The sequence below is a fragment of the Callospermophilus lateralis genome, chromosome 8 (genome assembly GCF_048772815.1).
Source record: "Callospermophilus lateralis isolate mCalLat2 chromosome 8, mCalLat2.hap1, whole genome shotgun sequence".
Lineage (NCBI taxonomy): Eukaryota > Metazoa > Chordata > Mammalia > Rodentia > Sciuridae > Callospermophilus > Callospermophilus lateralis.
In genome coordinates this window covers 132051237-132068006 of record NC_135312.1, presented here as the reverse complement: position 1 = coordinate 132068006, position 16770 = coordinate 132051237, and positions in this window count along the sequence as shown.

Below are 16770 nucleotides of genomic sequence, written 5' to 3'. Positions count from 1 at the left end.
TTAATGGTACAACATATTACATTTTATGCAACTACTATATTATAGAAATGACTTTTTAAATTACAGTATTTCCTCTGTGTTGTCTTTCCACAATAGTAAGTAAATTTTATTGGTAACTGATGCTTATTCTTTCAGTTCCCCAAGTTTATAAATTTTAAGTAATTTTGATAGAAAGAGTTTGCTTTTTTAAACTTTAAGTTGGGACTACTGAATATGACAAGTTTTGGAAATGACTCTGGAAGGATGTTATGTTCCTCTTATATCATGATGCTTACAGTATGCTGTACTTCTACTGCACTAGGTAATAAAGTTAGGATGTTTATCCTACTAGAATATTCAGCTTTTTTGTCTCCCTGTTTGTACCATGAGTTATGATATTCCCTTCCATTATTGTGTCTTCCTGTAGGTGAACCTCAGCAATTTTCTACTTTAATTTCATAAATCCACTGAAGTCTAGATAGGAGAGGACTAGTAGAGTGAGAACTCGATGAGAGAACCCACTGAGTGTGGGGCTCTAAGGATCCCACCATTGGATACCCCATGCCGAAGGGATGCTTTTGTGATGCTGCAATTTGTGAAAATTTCTTACTATTTCTTGATTGTTTTCTTTCCTGAATCAGCTCAGGTTGTTGTAGAGCAATTTTGCCATCTCCATATTTATTTCAGAAGCTTGAGATTTCTGGAAGCCAGTTTTCTGGCCAATCGGGGTATCACTAAATAGTAAATTACAATTTGGCCGTCAAATGACTACTGTGAGGAGAGTCCTGCACATCCTCTTCTGTAAACGCCAAGTTACACTTGTGGATTTAAGGAACTTTAAAGTTTCCACTCCAACATTTCTAGGATATTGATTAGATGCTTGAAAAAGGCTAGGAAAAAATAATCCAGGTTTGGTAAATTGCTATGTTCAGTTTCGTAAGCAATGAACAAAAAACAGAGGCATTTTCACCCATCTTTGGGCAGATGGTGAATGGCAACAGCAGAGATTTCAAATATAGATGTAGCACATATATATATTGCAAACAGCTGTAATAGCTGAAATACATGCCAGAAGACTTAATCATTTTGGATTTTTTTCCAATACATGCTAGCGTTCAAAAATAGATTTCTCCTTTCCACAATTGCTATAGAATTATTTGGAATAGGCAAGTGCATCTTGGAGATAAGAACTTTGTTGTGTGCTGATTGGGCTCTATTTTCAAGCCTCCTTCACAACTGGTTGATTAGCAAATTCTCCTTACATATGATTTGGGGTGCATAACTCCTGTCCCATGGTGACTTCTTGTTTTTTGCTACTGAGTTGGATAAATCAACTGTGCAAACCTTCCCAGTATCAAAGACTTAGATGAAAAACGGGAAGTTGAACTACCTGCACATTTTACACTTGGACATCTGTCTTGAGGCTAAAGAATAGCTAAAGTTTTTAAGATCATGGCTTCCCACCTCCCCACTGGTGGATTTCTTCCATTATTTGATATTTTAAAAAATTTCTGAGTAGGTCTCTTTTAATTGAGAAGATCCCTAATTTGTTTGCCAAAAAGGAACAGCAAAGAGTTTTTCAGCAGAGGTAGGGAAAGTGGTCTGTGTTATTTTAGAAATTCTGAAGAGGGAAAAAAAAAAAAAAAAAAAAGAACCTGCTGACAAAGTTAGCTAGCTTGAAAGTTCGTAAACTCTAGAAACGGGATTTTGCAGAGTCAAATCGGCAACTTAGTTACAGCAGAGGGCATTCCCAATAGGTCGACCGACACCTCCTTGGCAGTAGATGTGGCTCTCGAGAGGACCATGGTGGAGTCCTGGGTCTGGCTTTGTCCTGACTGACTTGGGTGAACCTGTGTGGATTTCCCAGTGTCCTCCTCAGGGAATTTGGGATGATGCTTATTATATTGTCTCAGACAGAATTAAAGGAGCTGGTAGGTATTAAATAAGCTGCAAACTCAAATGTGACATTTGAACGCTAGCTTATCTGGGACAAGAAGGATGAGAGCCACCTTCATTTCCCATTGACATTTCAAGCAGATTAAGACCCTGATCAGAAATTGGTGACACCTGTTTCCTCCTCTTGCAAATATCTTCTTCACTCTATGGCTATTGCTTTTCTCTCCACAGTCTTCCTTCCCATTTTACAGCCCTCCCCTGTGCCAGGGTATGGCATAATCTGTAGTCTTTATCCTCTCCAACCCTCAAAATTTTAGAAAAACCTAATGCAACTCTTTATCAAGAAGTTGAATTTCTAAGTAAGCACAAAAATAAAAGGTCCAACATTAATAGGAATAGGTTCTGGGTGTTCTAAACCAGGCATCTTGAGTCCCATAGTCCACATATCCTGATACCAATCAGTCTTTGAGTTGTTACGTACACAACAGCTTTCTTGTGCAGTCGTATTATCCTAGAATTAAAGATGACTTGAGAATCCATCAGGACAGATCTAAAGTGGAATAATGCTGAAAAAAAAATTGGAAAGCATCAAAGACATCACAATTTTAAACATAGAGTTATTTCTCACGTGATGCATAGTGTGTATGTTCTTAAAATTTACTATTAGGGAATTTTATGCCAAAAGAGTTCATGGGAATAGAACACAAATTCAATACAGTCTTGCAAGTGGTAGACTCAATCAAAACATAAAATTCCATCACAGTTTTAAGCAGTTAAGATTCTAAATAAATGCAATATTACAGTAAATAGGCTAGCATTACGGTTTATTTTAAAAACAAAAGTTCTGTCTCTTCAGTGTGGGTGAATGTGGAGAAATGTGGCATCTGGGATACCTTGAGGAAGTGGAGAGAAGGACACCATTACTCTAATGGCAAAAATTGTGTCACGGGGGTTGATACAGATGGCTGCTCTTTGCGTCTGCCAGCAGGACTTTCTGTGACAGCATTACAGCCACTGTCCCACCCTCCTCCAGCACACTCTAAACAGATGGCGGTGGTGCTGTGTCCAGCTCTGGCTTCTACCTCCCCTGCTTTGGCCCTTGACAGTGCACATTGTGGCCCTCACCTCTGCTCCTTTGGAGCTGACAAACATCATCCTCCCCTTTCTCTGAAGGGGATTTATTAATGTAACTTCTCCCCAACATCTAAGATGGCTTTTCGTTGCATATCATATTTGTACTGCTCTCTTAGACATTCAAGAATTTTAATTAGGTTTATTTTTAATATATTAAAACAAAATTTCCATATGAATGTAATAATATGATATTTTGAAACATGTACACATTGTGTAATGCTTAAATCAGATTAAGCATATCTATCTCCTCAAATATTTATCATCTCTTATGTTGAAAATGTTCAAAATCCTTGCTTCTAGCATTTTGCAATACATAGCACATCCTTGGTGTCTGTGGTTGCCCTATTGTGCAACAGCATGTGGAATACTTTTAATAGGAAAAGCACACAGATTTCCTGTGTGGGCAGGTAAATAGATTAAGAGCAGAGATCAGGCCTGTGACTGTTCTGTGCATTCTCCTGCAGTTCTTCTCTTCAACTGGGCCATGTTTTCTCTTCACCCAGTGTTACCTGGAGCAGAACTTCTCACCGACTTGTGAAAGCGTGAGCATGAGCTATGTCAGCTTTCTGTTTTACTGTTTTCCCTCTATTTATCTTCAGTGTATTAACAAAGTCAACCATTACAAATAGGCATTAAATAGAAAGAAAAACAACATCATTTTCTAATGCATGAGGTTCCCTTAGGCCAAATAAAATAATTTGTGTAGGAAGTCCACACATCATTTAAGGAACTTGACGAAAAAGTTTCATTTGATCATGCATTTATCAACAATATTTTCCTCAATAAATGAGATACAAACCCTCCCTTGAGAAATGGAGGAAAGAAGGAAAGGAGATACAGCTGAGGGTTCTGAAACAAGATCTATGCCCCAATTGTCCCCTCTCCCTGCTGAACCCTTATGAAGAACAAAAGAGGTGAGTCCAGCCATATCTCTAGATTCACAAGCAATAATGAAACTGGTTCAACTGACATTCAGAAAGCCCAAGGCACCATGGAAAAGCGGGCATTCAGGCAGCCCTGCCAAGTGCTGTGACATCCAAGCCTCTATGAAAGAGTCCCTGGACACACACGTGACCCCCCACGTCATCATGAAAAAGCAGGCCACTCACAGGCTCCTGGGTTGGTGTGACAGTGTGGGACACCTGGGTGGTGGGCTAGAGTGCTTGTAGGCCAGGCAGCAGGCTGAGATGCAGATATCGCAGTGGGTGCCAATTTGGAGGGGTGACAAGAGCTGTCATTCAAAGGGGTACTGTCTGGGCTTCAGTGGATATCATCAATGATGGAGTATGAGCTACCTCATAGGAAATGAGGATGTTGCTCTTTATGCATTCAAAACACATGTATAGACACCTACTGTGTTTCAGGTACTGCTCTAGGCACTTTCTGAAAGTGAAAAAGAAAGAAAGTCCTAGAGAACAAGAATAAAATTTCTATTGTGTAGCATTATATATATATATATATATATTTCTGTCAAGTTATCTCTGTCCTTTACACTAAAGTATGTGCTCCAAGACAGGGATTTTCAGTCTTTTCCATTTTTTATAACAAAATTTAGCACAGAGCAGATGCCCAATATGCACTTGTTTAGAACAAATGACTTAGGAATAATGAGACTACAGAAATAGATACGAATTTTAGGAAAATAAAAATATATTTTTTGTACATCTGCATTGATCTTTGGAAGATTATCATGTACTGTGGAGTCAGCTAATACCCATCAAGTCATAAAATCATCTCTAAGTATCTAAAGTAAGGCTGCAGCAGGAAATGAAGGTGATTTTTTAAAAAAAAACACTTTGTCACCTGTTGTTAGGGTCTGTAAACAAGTCAAGATGGTGCCTGGCATTTTGCCAGGGGGAGTGGTTTGTGAAGTAACGCCATCGAGCCATTAAGTGTGGAGATTCCTTATTGGTTGACTGCTGTATCTAGTTTATGTAAATTAAGATAAGCTGTGTGGAATGTATATATACCCTCCTGTCCTACAATAAACGGGCTCCCACTCCTGCTGTATCAATCTACACAAGTTGCTCGTCACCCCCCGGTTATTTTGCTGCAGCCGGACTTCCGCAACCTGTTATTAAGAAACAATGATCCCCAGGCACATAATGAAGAAATAATAATAATTGTCTTCACTCTGTCCAAATCAACAAAGTCTTAAACGTGCAGAAAATTGGTAATAATGAGTTTGGTGGTAGAGGTTAGTGTGTGTGTGTGTGTGTGTGTGTGTGTGTTTTCAATGGAGGAAGAACACAATTGTGTGTGGCCTGAACTTTCTTATCTAGACCTCTGCTCCCATTTCGACTGTTATTAGTCTCATATGGTTACTGAGTAAATCACCAATGCCTAGTTAGAATGGAAATATGCTACAAATGAAGATACACACTGGATTTCAATGTCATAATAAAAAATGTGCAATATCTCCGACCTTCTTAAAATACTGAATATATGTTAAATTATATTTGGACCTACTAGTTTAAATAAGGTGCATTGGTTCTGTGTTTGGCCACTAGAAAATCCAAAGTTTTCCATGCAGTTTGTACTCTGTTCCACCTGGACACCGGGCAGGGCTATTCTCTTGGCCGAGCACATTCCCTAGTCCCGTCCCTTGCTCCACAGACAAGAATATTTTCCAGTCACTTGTGCTGACACTGAGCACCAGGGAGTTCCTGCCACAGTCTGGGTTCCTTTTGTATAGGAGAATAACAAGTCTATGTGGGCATCTTCTTTAGTTCTTCCAGATGAGCTTTAATTATTTCCGGAGGCCATCATTTCTACATCACAGGTCCAAGAAAAGATTAACTGAATGACCGACTCTGCTTTATGCTTAGGAATACGTATTGTTCCTTATTCTGTACATCATTTATTCTCACTCTTGCAGACATGCATTCTTTGCCAGTACATTAAACATAAACTAAGACCAGAACAGAGGTGCTTGTTTGTTTCTTGGGCATTACTTACAAATGGAACTTCTGTTTCTGAGGGAACCACGCGTGGCTTGGTATATTATGATTAATGTAGAGAGAAATTCACTTCCACATGGTTTTCAAAGTACAGGTAAGAAAATGGGGGTGGGTGGTGATAAAGATAAGACCATGAAAACGATGCTGAATGCTACCAGATCTTCAAAAAAGAAAAACATTCCTGGCAATCACAGGGGGTCAGGGGCCTACCTGCCCTGAAGGGTCACACTATTCTCTACCTGATGCAGTCCATATAGAATTGGTTGAAAAGACAGCTTTAAGAAATTACATGGCTGAAATGGACATTTAAACATTCTATTTAGGAGAAAAGATTTGTATTCACCGAGGTGACCTAGACAGGCAGACTGGACTAATCAAATCACTTGGATGATTACTGTAATTTCCACATCTTTGAATTTATATAGGGAAAGTTGTATTTAAAAAAAAATGTGTTTGGCACAGATCACCTGGCCTAACACCTTCATTTTAACAAAGATGAAAACGAGAGGGGTGAGGTTCAACGTGCACTGGATTTAATGGCATCTGAGGTTAACACCAGGTTTTCTGGACCTTTGGTTTTCCTTGCATAGAATCCACGAGCAGAAAGCAGTTCCAAATGTCTTCTAATTATCTCCACTGCGACGACGACCAAGCCATGTTTGAAAAATGAATTTCTTGTTCATTCCTGTTTTTGCCATTGGCATCAGTATTACTGATATCCACAGTTAGAAATATTCCTGAGCATTTTAAAAATCGCATTTTGTAAGCAGCAGCATCACTATTCATTGTGTCTCCTACCCAGCTCATGCCTCTTGTAAAAAGTCTGGGCACCAAGTTGGTGTCACATAAAGGTGATTATGTTTGCTTCGTAATGTCTTTGATACAATTGTAGAACTAAATGGGAATTGAATTTGGGATTTCCTTAGCAATATTCACTTGGTGGAAGGCCTTGGGTTTTTTTTTTTTTAATAAATACATGCTTCCTTTATGATAGAAATTGTCTTCCTATGGCTTCATGAATAATTTTGAGTTTTCCTTCAGTGCACACAGTAAACTTAGGATTTTTCCAAGACATTGAAGTGGGTGCTACTGGTTTTTCTATTTATCCACGTGTTATGGTTATGATATGATATGTCCCCCAAAAGCTTACCAGTGAGACAATGTAAGAATGATAAGGGGTGAAATGATCCAGTGATAAGACCCTGAATCCAATCAGTGAGTTATCCCTTGATAGGGATTCACTGGGAGGTAACTGTAGGCAGGGAGGGTGTGGCTGGAGGAGGGAGTTCAGTGGGGGTGTGCGTTTGGGGTAGGTTGTATCCCTGGTGAGTGGAGCTTAGTCTCTCTCTGTACCCGATTGCCATGTCCTGTTTTCCTCCACCTCACCTCAGCTCAGAGCAATGGATCAGCCATCTATGGACCGAACCTAAGAAACCATGAGCCAAATAACTTTTCTTCCTCTACCTTATTCTTTTCAGGTCTTTTGGTCTCAGGGAGGAATAGCGGAAGAAATCACCAGGTTTGGCCTCCTGTCTTTACTCTCACCTTTCCTGGCTGTTCCGACCACTCGCGTATCTTCATGGGACCTCCAGTGTACAGTGTGGAGCTGAATTCACCATCCCTCCTTCCTTCTCTTCCTTCCTGGCTGTTGGTAGCCAGTGTTTATTTATAATTTATTGTCATTGTCACTGGAATCAGAAGAGGAAAATTGTAGTTTTCCTACAATTTTCCCTAATTATTGAATTTTCCTGAATTTGCCCTAATTATTGCTCCTAGAATAAAATAATTTACATTTAATTCTGTTTACCAAACACACTGTCTACACTGTGGTCACGTGAAGGGGTGAATGTGAATGATGCTACCAAGGTTTCTGTTGGAAATCACTTAAAACACATTTTCCTTGTTGAAAATTATTATTATTGTGCTTTTTTTTTTTTTTTAGTTCCTTTTCCAGGTATTCAAGTAAGTCTCTTAAAATCCAAAGTATTTTGACTTTAAAAGATCTTATTTTCTTAAACATACACCCTGCTTTTAAACTTGAAGTTGGTAAAAATATGCAGATTATTTCAATAACTTGCACTAAGATAAGTCTTTGCTGCTGTGTATCAGATACTTTATAAAACAAGCAAAAAATGAATGAAAGAAAGCATGGAAATTTAAACTCAAACCTTAAAACGTGTGATTCATATTAAGAAGTCACCACGGAGACTGAGCATGCTATTTAGGAATTATCCAATACTTTCATCCCAGAAGTAATTTACTCTATATAAATATGAGATGATATTTTAATTTGCAACCAGGCCTGAACATGTTTTTTTTTTTTTAATTCACCACCTTTCCCTATAGCTAAAAGAGGGAAGTTGGAAGAACAATTTTTAAGATGCCTTTTTTGAAGGGAAGGTTGCATCCAGGCAGCTCAATAACTCTGCTCAATATGGAGTTTTATGTCTCCATGCTGAATTTCTATTCTACTCCTGTTTAGTAAAACCATAGTGGTGTGGAGCTGACAATCAATAATGAAATTAAGTTTCCTAGTTTTGCTTCCTAAATATTTTATTGTCTACGTATATGCATATATGCAATATTTATCTAATATAAACTTATTTAAATGCTAATTTTGATGAAATATTTCATGACCTATAACTACATTAAATTATTGGCTGGGGTTGAATCTACATATTGGATGAAACGGACAATTAAAAACCATAAACATGCACTTTAATAAAAATTTAAAAAATAGTAGATAATTATAAATAGCTATGTAGTAATATCATAGTAACTATTTATAGATTTAGCTTACTCTGAGCACTCAGGAAGTCTAAAGAGACCTGGGATCCACCCTGTGGGGAATGTTTTAGGTCTGACTTTGTTTGGGTGGTTTTTGCTTTGGACCCAGAATGTAACATTTCTCTTCTTCACTTGCAGGAGAATTAGTGACATGCTTTTCCTCCAGGAAGGGAGTGAAATGCAGAAAGTTCAGACTAGACTTGGAGAGGCACAAGGCCAGAGGTGGACAGACCACTCACAGTCACAGGTATCAGATGCTTTGAGAGGAACAAAAGAAGAAAACTAAAGTCTCCTCACAGGTGTACTGATAAAAACACAGAATCAAAAGTGAAATATAAGCCATTATCGTTTGAAAAGGGATTTTTTTAGAGTAATAAGCTATCTGACACAAGAAAGTGACATTAGTACAGATAAAGTTGGAACAAAAACAACATGAAGCACAGAGTTCCAGTCTCAGTAGAAGAATCAAGACCAAAACCAAACAAAGAGCATTCTGTAGCTGAGCTAAAGTTTGCACTGGGTCTCTGTGATCAGAGAGAGGGAATTTATAGCTTCACATTCCTTAATATTTTGTTTTATAAAATTATGCAAAAGTCAAGCATGTAGTGAATTACACTTGGTATTTATTTCACAGAGGAGTATCATTCCCTCCCACAGCTCCATAAAATCCTGCATCCCGTAGCTTTACGAGAAGTGGGATGTACCCATGACTATAGTAGTTTCCTGCTGATGGCCAGTTAAGTCTTTTGTTACTGGAATAACTTATGACTTTAACACTGAATACCATTTATTATTTCCTATAACCTTTATGGAGCTTGTTGAATTAAATATTTGACGCAGAAGCTGTTAAAGCAAACCCATTTATTGGATGACAGTAATCAGAATAAGAAAGGACAGATGATCCCTTTGGGACTCAGAGATATGGTTCTGCTTAGAGCAGAGGAGTGCCTTTAGGTTTGGTACAAAAAAACAGAGTGAACATGTTTCTGACCAGTTGTCATGCTGATCATGTGATCAGTTGGGGTTTGCATCATAATTTCCCTGGAGAAAATATGCAAGAGGATCTCCTGTTAGCATCACGGGAAGCTCCCCACATCCTTGATTTTTTCTGTGGTTGGCCTCAATCTGCTCAGTTCCTCACCCAGGCCTCGTGTGTGGTATGGAGCACAGTGTCACACTGGCTAGTTCATCAATTCCCCTTCTATAAGTCTCTTTAACTGTGTCCCTTTGGGGTTTGTTTTTGCTTCACATTTGATGAATTTCCTTGACCCTTCTCAAGTTAGCCTCATGTGGACCCCTGTATTTTCCAATCCCCTTTCTTTCTAGCACCTCATTTTACCCTAATAGAACTCCTGGCTCTTCCTATATCCAGGAAGATTGTTTTGCTTCTTTCAAGACCATTTATCTAACACGAGGCAGGCTAAAATGTGCAATGATTGCCTGATGTTTCACCGACAAAATTATGTATTTGTTTTTTCTGACTAGATATCCCATGTACAATGTAAACTCAAAATGTGCACAGCATACACTGAAAGACAAGAATTTCTCTCATTTCCATACCTAGTTCCTCTTGTTTTCTCTACAAGGGCAGTTTCAGTTATAGAATGATACCAATCATTGACATTAGTTTCGTATGTAATTTTCTAAAAGCTCTATCTATCTATCTATCTATCTATCTATCTATCTATCTATCTATCATCTATCTAAGGTAGCAATCCCCATGTATTGGTCTCCAACTTGATTTTGTTTAACTTAACATTGTCTTGGAAGTTGTTCCTGATTAGTTTTTAGAGTGTCCTTCTTTTAATGGACACAGTATTCTCTTGTATAGGTAATGTCTTAAATTATTTATTCAGTTTCCTACTGATGCTTGCTCATGTTGCTGGTAATATTTTGCATTCAAATAATGCAGCCCTGAATAAACTTGTACATGTGTCATGTAGGTTTTGTATTTCAAGGTGTAAAACAAGGAAGCCAGTGCATTTCTACTACCTATATACCATCTCCTCTTCTCTTCTTTTGGCTTTTGTAATTCGTAACATTTCCTGCTAATGAATTTATAGCATTTAGATCCTTTTCTGTAATGATAACCCCTGCATTTTTCTAGTTTGAGATTTACCCTTGAATGGATTCAGTGCTCACCACAATGTTTTTGCCTTAATTTTCCCACTCACCTCTCAGTGGGCCGAAATAGTTTCCTCAAGGGTGTGGGGATATGGCACAGGTCACGTGGTCTGTCTGTCCCTTCACACTTGAACAGCAGTGAGTGGGAGTCAGTTCTTGGGTCACAAGGTGTTGTCTCTATGAAGATTTAATTGCTCTACCAGATTTTATCATTAAATACTGTGATACAGAAGGAAATCTTATATATATATATATATATATATATATATATATATATATATATATGGCTTACGTTTTTGACTTCATCAAATTGATCTTTTTATGTTAGATGCCCATTGAGACATGAGCAATAAGAGGACCTATACAAGACATTATTTTATTGTCTTTGATGTCCAGCAATCTCTGAGCCTCTGTATTCCTTCCTGATCATTATTTGTTGATTTGTGTTGGAAGGACAGGGTGTGTTCTTGGAGCATGTAAGTTTAAATCTTTTCTTTCAGGAAAACTTCTGGATGGTGCTTCTGTATATTTGCAGTTTGTCTCTTGAATTTTTTCCTTTGGTCTTTCCATCTGTGCATGTGTTTTATGTCTTTTTCTCTGTTTTGCACATGTGCAGTTTTTGTTATCTTTTTAATTACTTTTGCGATGCTTCTCTTTCCTATCTTTCCATCGGTGGCCTTCACAGCCATCCAATGCCCTTTTTTGCTGCCCCTAAATTGGCATTTATTTCTGTAGTAAGCTCAGTTTTCCTTCTGTTTTCTAAACTGAGTGAGTTTTTATTTTTTCTCTTTAGCTTCTTTGTCATTCATTTTTTTCTATTAAGAATATATGTGAAACACTGCTTTCCAGGCACATTCAAGGGGCTGGTAACAGAGAAGTGAAGAAGGGGACAAGCATTTCTTTTCTGGAAGGAGGTGCACTTACATTTTGTATCTCTGCTGGGACTTTGGCTTGAAGTGAGTGCTTCTTTGAATTTCTACAAAATTCTTCCTACATTTTTATCTGAATGAAATAGTACTTTAATTTTGTCAGAATTAAAAGAGTAATAATGAAAAATTAGTCTTTATTTTTTAAAATCTTTTCGTGGTACAATTCTATACAAATGTCTTTTATAGGTCCTTTTATTTCTCAGGTCTCAATGCAATGATTTCTTTCTCAATCAACTATTAAATGCATTTTTTTTGGCTTTGGTGAAGAAAATATCAAATCAATGTTCAAGTCCTGTGTAACAAATTATAACAAGTAGTTCTATTATAGCCCAGAGATTCCTTTTTCGACTTGCCTATTTTGTGTTTTAAAAGGTTTGTGAAGGAGGAGAAGGAGGAGGAGTGAAAAACGGAGGAAGAAAAGGGGACACAGCAATGAAGGTGACTCTGTATGGTCCAGAAAGCCTAAACTATTCACTCTGCATTTCTTTACAGAAAAAAAAAATGGCCAATTCTTGTTTTATGCCAACAACAATTCTTCTTGTGTAATAATTAATAATTTGTCAATGAATCCCTTAGTCTTTGTTTATCAAGGAAGACAGAGTTCAGCCTGCAAAGAGCGTCTCCCCAAACTCTTTCCTTTAACTTGCCTCAGAAACTGTTTGCCCACCTTAAATATGATGGTCATGGTGGAGGTGGTGGTGGTGATGGTCATGGTGGAGGTGGTGGTGGTGATGGTCATGGTGGAGGTGGTGGTGGTGATGGTCATGGTGGAGGTGGTGGTGGTGATGGTGGAGGTGGTGATGGTGGTGGAGGTGGTGGTGGTAGAGGTGATGGTGATGGTGGTGGTAGAGGTGATGGTGATGGTGGTGGTGGTGGTGGTGATGGTGATGGTGATGATGGTGGTGGTAGAGGTGATGGTGGTGATGGTCATGGTGGAGGTGGTGGTGGTGATGGTGGAGGTGGTGGTGGTGATGGTGATGGTGGTGGTGATAGAGGTGGTGGTGGTGATGGTGGAGGTGGTGGTGGTGGTGGTGGAGGTGGTGGTGATGGTGATGGTGGTAGAGGTGATGGTGGTGATGGTGATGGTGGTGGTGGGAGAGGTGATGGTGGTGATGGTGGAGGTGGTGGTGGTGATGGTGGAGGTGGTGGTGGTAGAGGTGGTGGTGGTGGTGGTGGAGGTGGTGGTGGTGGTAGAGGTGGTGGTAGAGGTGGTGGTGGTGGTGGTAGAGGTGATGGTCATGGTGGAGGTGGTGGTGGTGATGGTGATGGTGGTGGTGGTGATGGTGGTGGTGGTGGTGGTGGTGGTGGTAGAGGTGGTGGTGGTGGTGGTGGAGGTGGTGGTGGTGGTAGAGGTGGTGGTGGTGGAGGTGGTGGTGGTGGTGGTGATGGTGATGGTGGTGGTGGTAGAGGTGGTGGTAGAGGTAATGGTGGTGGTGGTAGAGGTGATGGTGATGATGGTGATGGTGGTGGTGGTGGTGGTTGATGTTGGTAATGGTGATGGTGGTGTCTGTGTGTGTAAGGGAGAAAGAGGGAAGAGAGAGGAGAGAGAAGGAAGGGAGTTATCATTTAGGTCTCTACTTCTGGAGAATATCAAAGTCGGTCAAGAAAAATACTTTGCCCCTAGGACCTATACCATTTATGCAAATGAGAAATTATTGATTTGGGTCACAAGTTTCTGTCACTTGCTTTGGAAAACAGTTCTCTGATCCTTTCTCTGGGACCTGAGGCCACGGACATAGTCTCATATACTCTTACTTACAACACTCATCTTTAATTTTTACTACTACATTTTGCAGATTTGATTTAGATATTTGATCTGGCATGCAGATGTCATTTAATTCCTTCAAAGACAGAGACTGGGCTTCTGTTTCTTGTTCTCTTTATTGTATTTGTATGATTGCCCAAAAGAGAAGAAGAAAACACCCATATTAGTCCTATATTTGAAAACAAAATGTCTATTTTTTATAAACATGACTATATATATGTATATCTTTGAATATGTTGCCAGGAAACATTCAGGAATAAACACGGTGGAGTAAACACTAAAGATGATAGAAATATAATTTGCCATTACTGCGAATGAACAGCACGTTCTTTTCAGACAGCCTTGTAAATATCTAACACACACACAGCACTCTTATGATCACACACATGGGAAATCCATCAGGGCTCTCTGTGGTTGACTAATTAAATTTCACATCATGATTTTAGCAATTAGCAGGATAATTTAAGGAATAGGCGAAGGATTTGAACATCCTAAGGATGAAGGATAAAGAGACTTACTGGGTGAATCTAGACTTGCTGGGTGGCTGTGGGTGCCTGCCCTGTGAGAGGCACGATGCTAGTTGTGAGTGTATTCCTGTGCTTAGCATGGTGCAGGCCATTTGCACGACCCAAAGCAAAAGGAAATGGCTTCCACTGTGGACAAGATTGACAGAGGACAAATCAAAGTAAAAAGTAAAATTAAAGTCCCATCGAGAGAAAACTGGCTTTCTGAAGTAATGAGAACCATGGGAATAAAGAAGAGAGTGAGACTGTCATGACCATTAACTCTCTTCTAAGGCTCCTGACATGTAGAGAGAAAATTAAGAGAGCCGGATGAGTCCATTTGAAAGTGTAAATGAAAAAAGGGATGAGATTAAGTTCATGTTGGAAGTTTGTTTTAGTTGTTCTTCACACATATTAACCTACACAGTGAAGTTAAAATCCTTTAAATTTCAGATTGTGGATCTTATTTGAAATCATCTGGGCTTAGCTTAATTTTCAACATTTTGTGCTTGCAACGTGTTTCCAATATAATTAAAAAGTAAGTTTGTTCTGTGTTCTCCCTCGCCCTCTTGTTTTCACAGAGGACATGAATTCTTAAAAAAATTTGCATAGTAACATTTACTTTCTTTTTGCTCCATGAAGGAATATAATTAAGAAGGTGAACGGCGTCAAACCCAGGTTCATAATGCACTAATTCATAATAGTGTATTAACATTCTGATTAAAATAAAAAGTGCAATGAAAAGGGAGGAAGGGTTCTTTCTCACCCTCCTCATTATATGTGTGGCGGGTTCTGAGTCTCAGGCGACGCTGCGGCAGGAGGCTATCATAAGTGGCGGCGGCTTAGGAAGCTATTCAACGGCAGTTTTTAAACAGCTGTTCCCCAGCTTCATTAAGACTCATTATGAGTTGTCATGTAATGGAGAACTTATATTTTTTGATGATCTCTGCATACCAGTAAAGATAAAAGTATGTCTTAAGGCAGAACTAAAAAGAACAGAAGTTGGTACATATTAAAAATAGATTACTAAAATGCCCTAGTTAGTTGGCACAGACCTTAAAAGCTCCGTACAATCATTCAGATTTAAAGGGAAAGATAAAAAGTGACTAAACTCACTGAGCTTTTAATACATCAACGGTTATATTTTAGGGAAAAAAAACCCTCCATTCTTTCATATGAAAGGCACCTGGGGGTCCCAGAGATTGATCTACTCCTCTTATGACGGGAACTCAGAAGCCGTGTGGCCCTGCCTGAGAGGGGCGTCCTGATGGCTTTTCTAATTGTACCTTTCCTTGGAGTGCAGGTAGAGTTCCGACCTCCCTCCATGCAGCACACCCCAGACACCTTTCTCATGCCACACAAAGCGAAAGGCTATCTCAACGCTTGGTCAAAGCTTGGGGGTCACTGACACATCTAGTTCCCTATCAACAGGGATCTCCAGAATTAACACAGAGGATGGACTTCTGGGGCCATGTTCCTAGGAGCAGGGCTCAGAACCGGTTTGAAGTTTTAGAGCTGTTTTTATACCGTGAGCACACTATTTTTTTTTTAATGTTAATTTTTTTTTTTAACTGACTCAATAAAAGTAGAAAAGATTTGTAAAGGATGACTTCATTTGTGCTTCACAAAGGGCAGGAAAACACCAATTATCCATATAAAATATAACTAGTGCTTTTAACTCAAATGATATTGTGGGGCACACGGAAGTGAATGACGGTGACTTTGGTACCACAAGCCACTGTTGGTCAAATCTAGCACTTCCTGACGGCAAGCACAGTCACCTGGAGCAGCCTCGATGGTGGCTACCTATGCATCAAAGTCTCCACGTCTCAGGTCACTCCTTCCAATACCCACTCACACTCTATCCCTTTGAAAATGTGGGCAAATGCCAGGCCAATGGTTCTCCTCCACCCAGTTGTTTTCTTCTGAGAAGATGAGACAAAGCGCAGCAGGGACATTGCACATTTGCTAGTAGCATTGCAGAGCTGATTGCTGTGAAGTTCAAGACTGCTCAGAGGAAACCTTCCTTCAGGACAAAGATCCAGATGTGAGAGTGGCAAGGAAGAGGGCTCAGGGAGCTAATGAGTGTGGTTCCCTGAACTTACCCTCTGCAGAGTGCTGAGCATGAGTGTCACAGGCCAGGCTACATGCGCATTGACCAAACAGACCCCATTTCACCTTGAGACTCCCAATCATGAAAGAAATGCTTCTCCCGTGGGAAAGCCCCGCCTCTGTGCCCATTAATAATCACCTAGCAAAACTTGGCAACACAAAATAGCAATTCTTATACAATGTAAAATTGTTCTCATTGGTTTCCATTTTTCTTGGGCAATGTACCTTGTCAGAGATTGTCTAGACGTTGGTGACCATTCTCTAATGTGTACTGAACTAGGGTCATTTTGATCCACTTCCTTCTTGCTTGCTGCTATATACCCACCTGGAAAGCCCCATGGGGAATACCAAGGTACCCATTGCATTGTCTGGCTTACTTCCCAATCCAGCATCTCGTAATTTCTTGCTTGCAGCTACGTCAACCCAGATGTGGTTTTTGCCTTTGTATACCCTAAAATGCTTGGGCTCAGGGCTGTTTCTTGCAGAGATAGTTATGGGTCCTGTGAGGAGCAATCGCTAGCCTGCGGGCTAAATAAAGACTCTTCAACTTGGACAAAACTGGGGCTTGGTGTGGTTTCTGA